The sequence below is a fragment of the Phasianus colchicus genome, chromosome 2, assembly GCF_987193195.1.
Source record: "Phasianus colchicus chromosome 2, bPhaCol1.hap1.1, whole genome shotgun sequence".
NCBI lineage: Eukaryota > Metazoa > Chordata > Aves > Galliformes > Phasianidae > Phasianus > Phasianus colchicus.
In genome coordinates, this window is record NC_143437.1 from 89,407,534 (window position 1) to 89,425,170 (window position 17,637).

The window sequence follows — 17,637 nt, forward strand, 5'->3', positions numbered from 1 at the left end:
GTTTCTAATTAGTTCAATTAGTTCAATACTTTTTCAGAATTTTGCACTTGGAAGGTTATTTTTGTAATAAAAAGGGTTCAGGAATGACTGGAATCTCTACGAATGGTGTTTGACTGGAGTGATGGTACTGTAAGTTGGCCATGGGGAAAATCCATAGTATTAGCAGCTGTTTACTATCTCTATAACTTTCTTCAGTCCTTTAGTAAATGGGAGATTAATTAAGTCTCATCTCTGGTAAAGGAAACACCAGCTTTTAATTGTGTAGATAAAGATTTACTAAGGAGAACTTATTTGTATGGAGATAATGATTTGAGGCAGTGGATGAACATACATCATATCGAATGTGTTTTATGATGCTGTTAGTATATGCGGGATGATGCAATTTCAGATTCTGCAAGAAAAGGAAACAACTTTGCCCAAAGCCTTTTAAACTCATTGATGAGATGCTCATGCTACCTTGTTTAATCTCCAAACTCACACTGCTCTGAAAGCAAGTGGCTCAGCTTGTTTACCTGTGAAGGGAGGCATAAGGCAGTTCAGAGCTCCTACCTTTGGATTCTGCATGATGGGTAATTCACTTTCCCTCAATCAATCTTTGAAGTTGCTTTTTCTTCTCTTGCTTTACTAATAAAGGTTTCAGGGATGCTAATGCCTTAATAGCAGTACTTGAAGGGGGTGTTATCATACAATTGTAGCAAATTGTAATTCAAATAAGTGCACTTTGCACAAACTTCCCAATGCAGGCTACCTTTAAGAAGCAGACCGTGATCATTAGTTCCATACTACCAGACATTACATAGCAACCAGAGGCAGCTTAAAATCCATATTCATCATATTTAAAAATTGACAAAAAGGCACTCATCAAGTATTTTCCAGTGCCTTGGCAAGTCAAAATCTGTATAAAAAAATGCACTTTGTCCATGAAACTTCATGAGAGAGGATTTTAAATCCTCAGAACAAGCTTGTGACAAAAAACAAACAAACAAACAAACAAACAACAACAAAACAACAACAACAACAACAACAAAAACACTATGGCTACGAAATTTACAGAAACTACCCGTCAATTAGGGAGTCCCTGAACTGCAGTTGTTGGAAGCTAAAAGAATATGAAGGAAGTTTTATCACTGAAGGCTTGTTCCATCCCTGAACTTCTCCCTAGATACCCATTACCAGTTGCTGTCTCAGACAGCATACTGAAATAGTGGATGTTTGGTCTGATCCAGCATGATTGGTCTTGCATTAACTAAGGTAGCTATGGGGAGGGTATGATGAGAGTTTGCTGGTTTTGGCAGACTGGCTTGACAGTATTGCCCAGATACTGTGCTGATAAGAGCTGTAGTAAAAATGCAGTCAACCTAGAATTTATTTCACTGTTACCTCTACTTAGGGGGAGGCAGGCCTTGTTACAATAGATATATCAGGAAGGGTGATTTACTTGACATTTTTAGATAAGTCTTTACAATCTAAGAAATTTTATTTGTTAGATTAGATTATTTGTGTGCTGCAGATCTCGCATAGTATTGTTATTGTGTGTTAGGATGCTTAGAGATTTTGATAAGCATCTTTTAAAATTATTTCAAATGAAATATACACAATTAAAAATAAACATTGTAAAAAGTATGTAATAAAAACAAACTGCCTTACATAAAATTAAAAGCACATGATGTGGTATATATAACCATACGTGTGACTTTCAATCATTACTGTACAATTCTTACCTAATTTAAAAATTTTTAGGTATAAAATTAGTAAATTTTTATCATATGATTCTTCTATCATAAAATAGTGACAGATACCAATTTCCCCACTCAACTAATTGAACACAATTTAAATGATCAGAACATTAAAGACCATGATAGCTAAATATATAGCACTTTAAAAGATAAAATAATCAATTCAAGGATTTCAACTGTAGGCTGGAAATAGATTGAAAGTATGAAAGTCATGCAAGAACATTATGTTGTGATCCTTCGCCATGTTTTATTGCTTATCAGGGTTCTGAAAGGGTTAAGGTGACCTGTGATTGAAGGATGATTACAGAATCACAGAATTGCAGGGGCTGGAAGGGTCCTCTAGAGATCATCTAGTCCAACCACCCTGCCAAAGCAGGCTCCCTAGACCAGGTTGCACAGGTGGGTCTTGAATGTCTCCAGAGAAGGAAACTCCACAACCTCTCTATGCACCCTGTTCCAGTGCTCCACCACCCTTACCATGAAGAAGTTCTTACACACGTGTGCAGAACTTCCTATGCTTCAGTTTGTGGCCATTTCCCCTTGTCCTATTGCCCCACACTGTTGAAAAAAAGGCTGGCCTCATCCCTTTGTCTTCCACACCTTAGATATTTATAGACAGTGATCAGATCCCCTCTCAGCTTTCTTTTCTCAAGGCTGAACAGACCCAGGTCACTCAGCCTTTCCTCATTAGAGAGATGCTCTAGGCCCTTTATCATCTTCATGGCCCTCTGCTGGACTCCTTTGAGGAGATGCTTGTCTTTTTTAAACTGCGGAGCACAGAACTGGATACAGTACTGCAGGCGTTGCCTGACCAGGGCAGAGTAGAAGGGTAGGATCACCTCCCTTGACTGGTGGGCTGCACTCTTTTTAATCCACCCCAAGATCCCATTGGCCTTCTTGGCTATGAGGGCAGCACTGCTGGCTCCTGGCCAACCTGTTGTCCATCAGGACATTCAGGTTCTCTGGGGAGCTCCTCTCCAGCAGCTCATCCTCCAGCCTGTGCTGGTTCATGCAGTTATTCCTCCCCAGGTGCAAGACTCTACACTTGATTTTGTTAGACTTCATCTGGCTCCTCTCCCAACTCTCCAGTCTGTTCAGGTCTTGCTGAAGGCAGCGCAGCCTTCTGGTGTGTCAGCCATTTCCCAGCTTCATATCATCAGCAAACTTGCTGAGGGTGGACACTATCCCCTCATCAAGATCATTGATGAAGATGTTGAACAAGAAATGATCTGAACATGCAGCTGAGATCAGGGTCTGTAGCTTACAGTTTTATCAGCTTTATGATCTGGAACTCCATTGCTTCCTCCTGGGACATGCTCATTTGTAAAGTACTCCAGGGATCTTTGTAATGATCAGCGAGTTGGTGCTTCTCAGCATGGTGTGACTTAGCAGAAGAAAGGTGTTCAGAGCACAGTTTTATTTTATCAATTTTGACAATTAACATTTTTCCTGTGGTTTTCAATTATTTTGTTTCAAAGTAGTGTGAACCTCCTATCACTGTTTATCCTCTTTCCTTGGCGACAACCTGCCCATGCACTGTAACATCTGGAGTTGACCACAATACATCTTTAGACAAAAAAAAGGAGGTCAGTCCATTGACATGTCCCCTCACATCCTCTTGCCCATGCCAGCCTATTTGTTTGCTGGACAGTGTGAGAGACAGAGGAGGTCTTGATGCTATGCAAGCATTGCTCAACAATAGCTAAGTAATGATATATCAATCCTCTTCTGGCTACAGATCCAAAATGTAGCATCATAGTGGCTGCTGTAAAGAAACTCACCACCAGACTTACTACACTGACATTCATGTTTCAGTCTGAATAATAGTCAGAACTATGATTCTAATATTGCTGATTTTGTTGTTGTTGTTTTTTTTAATGCAAAAAAGGTAATTTATTGTAAATGTAAAATAATGAATAGGAAGATGAGAGTCATAACATAGGAACTCTTAAGAATTTACTGCTCTGGATAAACAAGTATTAGTTCAGTCTTTCAGCCCACAGATTGTAATATTTCTGTATTCTGATTTTACTACCCTAGGCAGCTATGTATATGTTAAAGTTGGTCTGTGATCAAAAGTCATAGACCTAGCAGTAGTCTTCCAGTTTGCGTACTGAAGTCAAACAGTTAGTTATATATCAGAGAAATGCAATGGAGTGTCTTGAAATGTTCATGAGGAGAACACACTTTTATTTATTTATTTATTTATTTATTTACAATCTGAGTAACTTTGTTCTGAATAGAGAAAAGCTACAATTAATGGATCTTCACTATACTAAGAAGTGATGGTGAAGGGAAAGCCTGCAATACATTCTGAAGTTTCCTAGTGAGCTACATTGTGGTTTTCAGCAGTACAGCAACTTCTTCTATATGTTATCTGTAAGTACTACCAGTATGTTAAGAGATGAAACTAATGTGATTAATGCTCTTCATAGAATAAGACTGGTTGAGATTGGAAGGGACCTCTAGGTCCATCAGGTCTAACTTCTGCTCAAGCAGGGACACTCATAGCCCAGGATCACATCCAGGTGGATTTCAAAGATCTCCAAGGAGAAAACTCCACAGCCTCTGTATAACCTGTGCTAGTGCTCCATTATCGCTTAGCATAGAAGTTCACTAATGTTCATAGGGAGCCTCCTGTGTTTTAGTTTGTGCCCATTGCCTCTTGTCGTGTCACTGGACACCAATTGACAGAGTCTGGCTCCATCCTCTTTGCACCTTCCCTTCAGTTATTTGCATATATATGTATATATATTTCCTCAAGCCTCCTATTCTCCAGGCTGAACAGCCTCAGCTCTTTCTTCTTCTCATACGAGGGTGCTCCAGTCCCTTCAGCATCTTCGTTGGACTTTTCCCAGTACATCTGTGTCTCTCTTGTACTGAGGGATCCAAAATCTGACACAATACTCCAAGTGCAACATCACCAACACAGAATAGAGGGGAAGGACCACCTCTCTTGACCTGCTGGTGATAATTTCCCTAAAGCAGCCCAGAACACCATTAATCTGCTTTGCAGCAAGGGTAAATTATTGGCTCATGATCAATTTGGTGTCCACCAGAACCCCAGGTCCTTTCCTTCGGAACTGCATTCCAGCTGGGTGCTCCCAGAATATCCTGGTGCCTGGGGTTGTTCCTCCTCGGTTGCAGTACTTTGCATTTCTCCTTGTTGATCTCCATGAGGTTTCTGACAGCCCTTTGGATGTCAGCACAGTCCTCTAGTCAACTGCTCCCCCGACATTATAAGAATATATATTATTAGAAAAATTAACTGCTTTGATATGCATTTCTCTGTTAACAGTATGGAATTTGAAATAGCTTTTATATATCTATGTTTTCATAAATCTCTGATATAAAGCAAATGCTTAGATGCATTTACCAAGCTATCTTCAAAATTGAATAAGAAATGTTTAAATAGATGTTTGCATGTTATTTGTGTATGTTTGTTTGCATGGAATGTATTAAGAAAGCAATGTTTTTGGAGCAGGATGTCTAATTAGTTTATAAACATTAATTTTTCACTGGGGCTTAGAGCAGGATATGATCATGAATTCGCTTTGAGCACTATTTTGTACTTCATCACCTCCTAATCATATTAATAAGTGTTCATATTAGGAAATGCATTATTATTTCAAGCAATTTTATTTCAAGCAGTTCCTGGAATATTGCTATTCTGGTGTGATAGTTTAGCATTAATAACAGAACACTGCTTAAGCTCCATTGCTCTTTTTGCTCTTCTACATGAACCCAGTGATTGGCATATTTAATGAAATCTTATTCTGTGGCAACGCTGACCACTGGGAATATTTTTAGCCTCAGCCATCCAATTAAGTGTAAGGAAGTGGGATCAAAATCAACCACATTCCTCATTTGATATTAACTACAGCACTATTAGGAAAATCATTGGAAGAAAGCAATTTTCTACCTTATAAAATGATTATCTAACTGTCTGAAACTATTGCTAAATTTAGCTTTTCCTTTGTGGCAGCTTTCCTTTAGCAAATAACAAGAATGATTAATGCTGTAGGGAAAAGGCGATTGGAGCCACGTACGTGCACACAGAAATATTTACCTGCTGAAAATAGTTTTCTTGCTTGAGTTTCTGCTGTGTGACTGACCATGAATGACATAACCTCAGTGGGCTGAAGGTGCCAAGGTGTCCCAATGAACAGTGCAAATAGAGTCAGCATGCTCCTGGGATCATAAAGCGTCAGAAATGGGAAACAGACACTGAGCTGCTAGTAAATGGTGTGCTTTTATAACGATAGCTAGTTTATAAAAGATTTGTGTTAATTTGCCGCTTATCTTGAGTTATTATGATTTTACGCACCATTATCCTTTTTTACATTTGTTTAAATATCTCGTATCTGCTAACACATGGTGATTCAGTCCTTAGGGGAATGCTTGCAACTGGAGTTATGTTGTTCTCTGCTCTGTAAATTCTTTGATGTATCAACTGAGAAAACTTTAATGCTCTCATTTGCAACTAAATAATGTGGCATGGTTACTTCCGGTTCTGTTACTGTTGCAAAATCCAGTATTGCTAGGCATGCCCACTGGGAACTGTAAGCAGGGAATGTGACCTTGGAAACAGAAGACTGACAGAATACTGTTTTCCCTGAAAGAAGATGACAAGCTCTTGCTTGAGCTCCATGAAACCAAACTCCTAGAGAGCATCAGGCATGTGCAAGGATTACATATCCTGTGTTTTAGTTTGTTCCCATTGCCTCTTGTCGTGTCACTGGACACCACTGACAGAGCCTGGCTCCATCCTCTTTGCACCTTCCCTTCAGTTATTTACATATGTATATATATATATATATTCCCTCAAGCCTCCTATTCTCCAGGCTGAACAGCCCCAGCTCTCTCTTCTCTTTTAATTTAGTGTGAAGTGAAGCACTTTGTGTGTAGTCTGTATGTACCATTCTGTGCATGCAATGGAGAAGCTGAGGTGTAGAGTGTGATGACTGTAATAAGGCTTGTTCTGGACTACAGGATCCCTTGTGCTCGAGCCTTTTAATCTGGCTCACTTGAAAGATCATTAAAGCAATACTTTCTCATTGCTAGAAACACTAAAAATCATTTCATAGCCATGTTCATTTGCAGCAGAGTTCATATATGGGCTGCTGAGAAGGGAAGCTGTGTAGGAATTATCAATCAGTACAACAATTCCTTTCAAAAAACTATGATTTGAATAGGAATTTGGAAATCAGAACAATTGGTTGGGAGATGTATATAATATCAGCAGCGGATTTGGAATACATGAGTTTTTTATGAGCTTTATTATCTTTTTCAACCTGTTGCTTATTGTTCCTATTTACTTGACCCTAATCCGGAGAGAACATTTATCTGCCAAAATCTCTGAGGGTCCCAACTTGATCCATGGGGATTTTCAAGAGTTCACAGGACACAGAAATTTTGGTTGCAGCATTTCTCTTTCAAAACAGAGGTGAAAAAGTGGGTGCTGATGATGCTTAGCCTTCATACCATTCATCTCAGTTTTATTGAACTATAAAATTTCAGTCTAGCTTCAGTAAAGCTATCTATCTATATTATTTGTACAGCTCAACAGAGAGAGAAAAAAGATATTTTTCTCTCAAATTGTTGTATTTGAGCCAATAATAAATAATAAACAATAACTCAAAGCAATTTTTTTTATTTATTTTTTTTTATTTTATTTTTTTTTAATCTGATGGTAATTTTCAACAGCAAGCAATGTTTGCTGCCGCAAGCATAGTTTGAAATGATAAATCATGAAATCCTTTCTGTGGAGTCTCTGACATATGAAAGTGTGAGTTGACATCTTCCCTTTCTTAATATAATTAAAAATATTCACTGATGGTAGTACAGTTTTGACAAATGGCAATTAGATAATATTGCTGTGTGATTCCCTGAAATAATTTAGCAAACATTTCTTTAACGATACTTACTCAGGCATGAGCTGCATGTAAACCCAGCAACTACTGTGCTGTGTGTAGGCACAAAAACCTTACAACTGCCAATGGCCTTGTCTTTCTAACATCAATCAATGGGCATGACATGATGACCTGACCAAAAACAAGTCCGAGGGTTGTGAATGAGTCTTATATTTTTCCTGCAGTGATACATCTTCCACGGATGGAGAAAAAACTGCCTGCAGCTCAGTTATGAGGTCACTGTTGAATATTATGGAAATTGTTTCAATTCTGTCGCACAGAGGATAGAATAAAGTTGTGTTTTCCATATCCTGTGGAGTGCACACATCATTAGCTCCTGAATATCAGAGAGGGAGCATAACAAGAACCTCTCTGCTATCATTTGGTTCAGGCTTCTTAGTAGTTGAATACAGAATAGTTTATGGATGCACAACCAGGTTGTGCAGCACTACCAAGGCCGGAGCTGCTGAACCTCCTGCAGGGTTGGATGCTGTTTGTTAAGCAGCATCTCTGCAGAAAGTTTTCAGGGTCAAAATTAGGATATGATTCCATGTGCTCCTATAATAGACTTCCATATGTTAGTTAATGCTCTTTATTTGCAGATGAGTAAATAATATTTTCAAAAGTGATGTTGACATTTGAATTCCCACATTCCATTTACCTTACTGAGCACGACAGTAATAAAATTAATGAAAGAATCAAGGGCTGTCATGACAACAATAAATGGCTATATAACCACATTAGGATACATACAGTTTCTTTGCTGTTCTGATTTCAGTGACTGAAGTCCTAAAGCTCTTAGGTATGTGTTTCTTTCACATACCACCTTTCCAGTGTTCAGTGAAAGAGATACATATGGGAAATTTACTTTAGCATAAATATGGATATATCATAACCAAATCATTTTGCAGCAGATTTACAAAATCTGCTTTGTTGGTAAGATGTAGCAGTTGACTGAGTCAATTTCCAAATAAGACATATGCCAGGAAATAATTTGCAGAACTAAACAGGCATTGATTTCTTGATTAAAATAATCCTAAAGTGTAATTATCTTTCCTGGACTAAATTATTTGCCCATCTTTTCTTTTTTGTTTCTTTATTTAAATTTGGCAATACAGCAAATGGCAGTTCCTGAGATTTGTGAGAACTGCTGGTATGATTTTAGTAAAAGGGGAAAATATGAAATTAATGAACTTTTAGTGCAGTGATTCTGTGTGATATATCTTGCAGTAAAGTATTTTCTTTTTTTCCTGAAGCTCATTGTAAACCTTTTCTCATGGGATAAAATTTTAGAGGATTTCATTTAGGGAACTGCTGGAGCCTTCTGCAGAATTCTTCTTATGCCATTCTCATTGGCAGAGAGGACTGCATGAGGCACTTCTCTGCAATGGAAGACTTGTTGTAGAGAAGTGGGGCAATACAGCTTCCTGCTGCTTCAGAGCACTTCTGTGAATCACCCAAGAAATAGCTCTTTTGCAGAGAGAATAAAGAGCCAGGAAGTGTGTGGTCCTAATCTTGTGCTGTTGACAGAAGCAAAAGAGGGAATTGGTTAACAGAGAGAAATTCGAGGAAGAAAAATGTTAAGGCAGTGTAAGAGAATGAAGTAAAAATCCTTCAATGGAAATGTGCTTCAGCTGAATGTTAGCTCTGATCTTAGGCAGAAGCTATGATTACAGCATGAGAATAAGCAATTTACTTGAGAAGAAATGAAGATGAAATGACAGAGCCACAAAATAGGATCATATGGCAGACAATCACTAAAAAAGTGTAAACAAATTATGTCCTAAATGGATTTCAATGCTTTGCATGTTATTCTGGAATTGCACTTCAAGACAACTGGCCAGAACATAATATCCTAATGTTTATTCAAATATGTGATTTAAAGAAACAGCACTACTGGAGGACTGGCAAACTGCTGTTGATGGAAGAACAAGTGGAAGAGATGAAACAGATATTTATCTGAGGAGCATTTATCTCTATTCCTTTACAAAGAAGTCTCATTTTGTCTTGTCTTCGCTCACACATCCAAGTTAATTTGCAGTCAGATCTCAAGAATTTTCTTAGTATCTTCTTAAGTTTACACTGGATTTCGTCTACCTTTCCTAACTCCTGAATTTAACTCGTGCCTGGCCTGGAATATAGCCTACAGGAAGGCTAAATTAAGGATTATATATAAAGATACATAGGATTGTATATATTTTTATATTATATAAGAAATTCAATTGCTTTCTAGATTTACATTCTAAAATTTGCTGATCACTTCTCAGATCATTTTGTCCAGCTTTTATTGGAACACTTTATAAGGCTGAAAACCACAACTCTTTACAAGAAAGTGTATTCCTGTAAAGCATAATAGAAATATAATTTTCTCAATTTCTCAGTATTAGTATTTAAAAGTTACTGTGTGTTTGCACTATGTATTGCAGTTTGGCTGAAACATAAAGCTAAATCATTAAGTAACATGCAGAGAAGCAGACTTCCGAAACTACTATGATAGAATTAACTGGCTGGGATGCACATAAATAGACAATTCTTTGAAGTGAAAATCTTGCTGAGAACCAACTTGTCATATAATTCATTTCAATTAACTCCCCTAGTTTATCAATATGCTGCTTTGTTCTTTCTCAGGTAGAGAAAACATTGTAGTGTTTCTGATCCTTTGTGATCTGTCGAGCGAAGAAATTATTTTCCTGAGTTAATTAGAAGTCCAAACAGATTGGATTAAATATAGACACTTAAAACTTTTCATAGTTCACAAAGCTCCTTTGTAAGTACTTATGCGAGAATGAACTTTTTGTAGTGCCTTACTTGTTAATACTATGATAGTGAAGATTGTTGTCATACAATGGTTTCTTTTTATTCACTGTAGAATCAGAACTTGTCATTTGTGCTTTTAAAAATTGATTATTTTATTACCTATAACACTGTGTAAACATTTGTAATTTATGATTGCTCCAGTTCACTTGCAGTTTTCAGTCTTTAAGCTGATACAATTTGGTGAACAAATAAGGAAAATGGATTCTGATACATTTTTGGTGTGATTTGGTTTAGTCACATGTTTGCCAAGTAGCAATAAGAACGTACAACATGAAAATGCAAACTTTTCTGATCAAATACAGCAAAAGTAACCTTTTTTTACTTTCAGGGAAAGGTATTTTGTTTTCTAAGCTGTTAGAATTTCTGACTTGGTTTCTTATCTGCTTAAATGTTGAAGTTGAAAACAAAGTTGATATTTGGCCACTTCTGAGGATAATGACAAGACTTCTATTGTTGCCAAACTGACAAATTGTTCCTAGCTGCCAGAGCAATACATCACTTAAGAATTTGGAGCCTAATCCAAGAATGAAGTAACATTCTCTATAACTAATGTTCACTAAGAATCTTTGAGAAAGACAACGTCTTTAATTCATCACTTAATCTTCAAAGATTGATCTGTTATCATAAAATCAGAAAAATAGATTCATTTGAGATGAAAGGCACCATTAAAGGTCATCTAGTCCAACTCCCCCTTCAATTAATAGGCCTTTTACAGCTGATTCAGGTTGCTTGGAGCTCTGTCCAGCCCAGCCTTGAATATCTCCAGGGATGGGGCATTCATCACTTCTCTGAAGTAGAAACAGGGAAACCTGTTCCAGTGCTTCACTACCCTTACCATAAAAAAAAAAACTTTTTATTATATCCAATCTTAATCTGCCCTCTTTTAGTTTGAAGCCATTTTCTCTTGTCCTGTCACAACTGATTAAGAGTCAGTTCACTTCCTTGTTATAACCCTGCTTTAGATACTGAAAGGCCCCTATCAGGATTTCCTGGAGCCTTCCTTTCTTCATACTGAAAAATCAGAATCAGGTTTGGGTTGAAATAGACCTCTAAGATCATCTGGTTCCAACCCTCCTGCTATAGCAGGGATACCTCCCACTAGACCAGGTTGCTCAAAGTTCCATCCAGCTGGGTTTTGAACACCAAGGTGGGGGCTTCTGCAAGTTCTCTGGGCAACGTGTCCCATTGTCTCACCACCCTCACAGTGAAGAATTTATTTTTAATATCTTGTCTAAATCTACCCTTTTCCAGTTTAAAACCACCTCCTCTTGTCCTGTCATTATAAGTAATTCTAAAAAGCCTCTCCCCAGCTTTCCTGTAGGCCCCCTTCAGCCTGGTAATCTGCTATAATGTCCCTCTAGAGCCTTCTCTTCTCCAGGCTGAAGAGCCCCATCTCTCTCAGCCTTTCCCCATAGGGGAGGTGCTCCAGCCCTCTGATCATCTTTATGGCCCTCCTCTGGACTTGCCTCAATGGTTTAACGTCCTTCTTGTGTTGGGCACAGTTCTCCAGGTGGTGTCTCATAAGAGTAGAGTAAAAGGGCAGAGACCTTGCATTAGGTTTATTAAATCTCATGCTTTTTTTCCTGGGCCAACTGCTTGAGCCTGTGAAGATTTATTTGAATAGTATCCCCTTCCTCAGGCTTGTTACTGCACCCCACAGCTTTATGCCATCCCCAGGCTTGCTAAGGGTGCGTTCAACACCATTGTGAATGTCACCAATGAAGATATTAAAGAGTATTGGTCCAAACACTGACCCCTGGGAAACACCACTCTTCACTGTTCTCTGGGTCCAAACTGCAACAAGTTCCTTGTTCGTCAAATCCATTCCACCCATTTTAGAATCATAGGATGGCCCAAGTTGCAAGGGACCATCAAGCATCAATCCCTTTGCTTCATGTAGGGCCACCAGACTCCATATCTGATACTAGGCCCCATCCACCCTGGCCTTGAACACCTCCAGGGATGCGGCATCCACAACCTCTTTGGGCAGCCTGTTCCAGCACTTCACTACTCGCATAGTAAAGAACTTCCCCCTGATATCCAACCTAAATCTTCCCTCCCTTAACTTAAAACCATTTCCCCTTGCCCTGCTGTTATCTACCCTTGTAAAGAATTAGCTCCCCCCCTGTTTGTAGGCTCCCTTTAGGTACAATGAGGTCACCCCGCAGCCTTCTCTCCTCCAGGCTGAACAAGCCCAGCCCTCTCAGCCTGTCTTTGTAGGGAAGGTGCTCCAGCTTTCTAATCATCTTTGTGGCCCTCCTCTGGACCTTCTCCAATAGCTCTCTGATTTTCTTATACTGGGGGTTCCAGACGTGGACACAGTACTCCAGATGAGACCTCACAAGGGCAGAGTATAGAGGGACAACTCATCTAACTCAGAAGGTGCATGAAGAGCAGTTGCCAGTGAAGCCTGAGGCAAACATTTGTTGAGTACCACAGCCTTCTCCTTGTCCATTGTTACCAGCCTGTCAGTCTTGCCTACTAGGGCATGTACACTTTCTTAGACTTTTCTTTTCTGTTTGATTTTCCTGTGGAAGCCTTTCTTGTTTTTTTTTCACCTCTTGCCAAGTACAGTTCCAGGTAGACCTTGGCCTTCCTGACCCCATCCCTACAGAGACTAGTACCATCCCTATACTCCTCCCATAACTATTCCTGCTTCTACTGCCTGTGCATTTTCTTATTCCTGGTTATGCTTGGTTCAAGTCTGCATATCTCGCTTAAACATAATGTAATAGAATCTTTGTCCATGTGGGAGTGTAAATGAGGACAGAGTAAGCTTTAGGTCCTATTCAGGTTTAGGCTTGAGATACCAATTGTCTTCTTAAATGCTGTTAAGCATTTATAGGCAAATTCAAAATGAATCTTAATGCACACAACTGGGGAGGCAATAATTAAACATTTTCATGTTGTATATATATATAATATGTGCATTTATTATTTGATATACATTTTGGTGTACAAATGGACCAAGTTTTTGTATTGAGGATGGCCACTAATGTTAAAGAACTTTCTTTGAAATTGTTAAGGTAGTATTTTTTTTAAACTTGAATACTAAGTAACTTGATGCTCCAGGCCAACATACTAAAAGAACCTCACTGGGGTGGTGAGAAATAAGAAAGATTTTTTATGTTGTCTGTAACATTATACTCATCTGTCTTAATCAATAGATACTGAAAACATCGTATAGAATTGTGAAAACAGAACTTAGAAGAAGGGTATAAAATTAAGGATTGTTTTCCAAAATGTTGCATATGGCTGGTATGGCTTGAAATTATAACTTGAAAGTTGTAATTATAATAGTGTTCCAGATTTACTTGATACAATGTATAAACTCAGAATGCATTGTCTTTCTTTATGGCCACTAGATGTGAGACAAGGCTGTTTTGTGATTTATATGATTTTCAGAAATTCCAAAGTATCACCATCTGTATTGTAACTGTTGAGTCGTGGCCTGAACTGGTGACTGAGCACCTGGGGAAAGGACTCAGTCAGTCCTGGGAGCACAGGTAATGGCAATTCAGCTCTATGACCAGAAGGGGTGGAGCCTAGCTGCACCTCTCTTATACCCCATTTAAGGACTGACTGCCACTGGGGAAGGATTTCTGGTTGAAATTGCCTCCCTTGTTGATTTTTCCTTGCAAACCTAGGTCTTTGGAGATAGATGAGCACTTTTCCTTTGTAACGCTGTTCTGTTCACGCTAGTTTCTATGCTTCTGTCACTCTTCTACTGCATTGACCTTTCTGATTGTAACACTGTCTTTTGCGTAAGTGTTTTAGTGAAGGAAAACACTTGTTCCTCTCACAGAATATTAAGATAAAATAAACAAAAAACTTGGTGGAGGATGAAAGCATTTCAGTTATTTTTAAGAAATGTTTAATAAAAATGGCAAGTAGGAAAGTACTTATATTAATTACAGTGACTTATTCTGGCCTTTGTTTTATCTATCTTTTAATGCTGAACTTTTAGAAAATAATTCATTACTTATTCACAACCATTTCTGTCACCTTTCAGTTCAGCAACAAATGAAATTTTCTCTGGTTTTCTTTCTTCAAATCTGCATGAACCATACATATTACCATTGTTTTAACATTCTTCCTAAAATTTTGAAGTTAAGCCACAAGGTGCAGCGAGTCAAATAAACATAAATAATAAGATGGGAATGATAGATTTTTTTTTCCCATGGAAATCATTTAAAAAGTACTGCTATCTTTGGAAGATGTGTAATAATGTGTAAAAATGAGTTGTACACAATAAAGATGATTAAAAAAAAAGTACATAAAACCTTGTTGAAGTAGTTCTTTAAGTATTGGAATCATTAAATTTCTTTTGTGTGTGTAGCTATATATAAGGAAACACCCTGTAAATTAATTTCTTACTCTTACACATCACCATATTTACAACGTAACTATAGACAGCAATGTGGAAAAATATCATTGTTGAAGCAAAATATATTAAGAAGCATTTTACATTGTCATAGTTCTAGAAATGATGTTTTCACTCTCAGCAGAACCAAAGACTACTCTGCATTAGTGGATGATGACATCAGAATGTTATTAGGACTACTAAATGAAAAAATAGCTTCATGACTGCCTGAACCTCTTTGTAATCTCATGTTGGAGTTAATAAGCTGGCTAGAGAAAACTCTTAAGATTGGTAAAGCTTGTTGTCAGGGAACCGCTTGGCACTCTGACCTTGGCTGCCTCAATGCTGTGGCTGGACAAGGGTTTGTCCTCAGGGACGGTTAGTGCCATGCCTGGTGCTTAGTAGTGCATGGGCTGTCTTTTCCAGGGAGTGGTTTATTGATAATGCTTAATGGACAGCTATGGCATTTTGCCTCTCAGAATTGCTGCTTTCCATTTGTTCTCACTCAGTTCTCACCACAAATCCCACTTAAATTATTCATAATTCACAACTGAAGTCACCAAATGTGACCTCTGATCGTTTGATAACCATTATACAAGCAGAAAGTATGAAATCACGCTAGCCCATTGTACAAATAGCTGTGTGCTAAGGCTGCTATTAGTTGCCACAATCAGTGAGTATTGTAATGGGTTGCCATGAGAACCATTCAGGTGAAAATGATTTATACTGTTCCAAGTACATCATTTATTAAAACTATCATAATACTGACATTACAGAACATTGCTTCTGCTTTCATTTATTTTCTTGTTGGTAAAGACACAGCCATCAGAAAACCCTTTTCAGTTTATAGTCACTTTAAAATATGTTGTGGTCGTGGGACTGGAGTAAATGGGAAACAGTTTACAAGGAACAGTTCGAGAAAGAATCGGAACTCACTATGTAGAGTGGGTAAAAAAGGGAAAAGAAACTTTGAGAACAGTAGATGACTTCCATTCCTCACAACACCCCCTAAGTCTGTATCAATTTAAGCATTTATTTTTGTCATATGCCAGGACTCGTTATATAAGGTCTGTGCCATGACCTAAATATATGCCCCTCTCCTCCTTGACCCCCGTTTTTGTTTCAAAGAGGAAACTTGAAGCAGAGCACCAATGGAAAATGGAATATTTCTCTGCTGCTGGGATTAACCAATATGATGTTTGGGAGTGAAAGATTACAAGCTTCAATTCCAGGTATAAGAGAATTCTAACATAGGTTCCTTTGGTGACCTTGGATGAAATTTGTTTTCTAATATGATTAATATATAGAAAACAAATATATTTTCTGAAACTCCTATAGAGAATTTTGAAAGCCTGCCGTCTGCATTTTTTGCACAGTTGGATACACAAAAAACACCCTGGATTTGTGTTCAGTCTCCTAATCTGTAGATTTAGCAGGCAGAATCCCTGCCTGCTTTTCAAAGACTGAAAGGACGGGTTTTAATCTATGAAGCTGAGCAAGGGAAAATCCTAAATCCTGAAGGATTTGGAATTTATTGATTTAAGACATACTAGAGCTCTTAGCAGTACCAAACATATAAATAAGCTGGACAGCTTCAAGTACAGGATAGAGGGTTTGGGGAGAGTAATATTTGATTCTGAAATACTTTATCTTCCTGCTAGTTCTGAGGGGAAATTCTGAAGGAATTTCTTTTCTGAAAACGAGGACCAGTATAAGGTTGTTTATCTCTTCTGTTTTTGATGACTGTCCTTGTTGTGACTGTTTAAGTATTCCAGAATTATCCCCCATGTAGTAGGATGTGTATTTATTCTCCTAAAGAAACTGCTAGTCTATGTGCTATGCAGACCATATTTATTAACTAAGTTATTTTAACTAGGGTGAAGATGTGAGTGTAATAGGAGGGAAAATGTGTTGGTTTTGTTGTTGTTGTTGTTTGTTTTTTTTCACACATTGAATAAATACTCGGCAACAAAGAGGGAAATATGCAGTAATATCCAAAGATTAACTCCTGGAAAGAGCCTGTGGAATGATAAAGTGGAAGAGCTGAGATTGTGTCTGATTATGGATAGAGGAAAGAACACTCTTTAGGAGATACCTGGGTTATCCTACGAAAGGATCAGCAATTAAAGGCAAAGATACTATCTGGAGTGGTAAAGTTGTGAATCCAGTTTGTTGTGACAAGATCAGCACAATGCTGATGTTGATAAATTGAAGTTTGTAGTGCAATGGCATTTTTTAAAAGTGGAGAAATCTTGCCTAAACATTGATGTTGTGGTTTGCTACCAGAATGTACTGAAATTACTCCAGGGCTTTTTCTCCTCACCTGCTGACACCAGAACACTTTCCTTTTGTGACACAATCTTTTTCCTAATCTTTTTTGTTGTTGTTTTTCTCTTATCTTCTCTACTTGAAGCCCTGTAGACTATTGAGAGCTGAAAATTGGATGTTTGGTTCTTCTTGTGCAGTTGCAAAGCCCATCAAGAGCACAGCTAGCTTTTTTGTGCACAGGGAAGTACAGCTAATGCTGGAGGGGGATAGGCAGAAACTGATAATACTAAAATTATTTATCCTTTCCTGTAACATGATAGAATTGCTTTCCTAGCATCATGAGAAATTTGCCTAAACATATGCCTTAAGGATATTAGCAAAATAGCTGATATTCTCTGCTCTCTCTCTCTCTGTGGCATACTATATCTATTTATCACTGTGGTTGTTTTATATTTCAGATTTCAGCTTTGTTACAGGAACTGTTTAGTGTACTGTTCCAGACTAAATGGCCACTATACTATTCCAAGCAACTGAAGAAACC

At 38.1% G+C, this 17,637-nt stretch overlaps 1 protein-coding gene and 1 long non-coding RNA gene across 2 annotated transcripts in view; both read left to right on the forward strand.

Annotated features, from left to right (window-relative positions):
• CSMD1 (CUB and Sushi multiple domains 1) overlaps nt 1-17,637 on the forward strand; it is a 1,018,930-nt gene that overhangs the window by 476,113 nt on the left and 525,180 nt on the right. The gene's annotated exons all lie outside the window — the stretch shown is intronic.
• Nucleotides 3,221-7,941, forward strand: LOC149919177 (uncharacterized). The gene is made up of 3 exons (XR_016464489.1): nt 3,221-3,322; nt 3,980-4,115; nt 7,834-7,941. It is a non-coding gene; the product is annotated as an uncharacterized LOC149919177 (long non-coding RNA).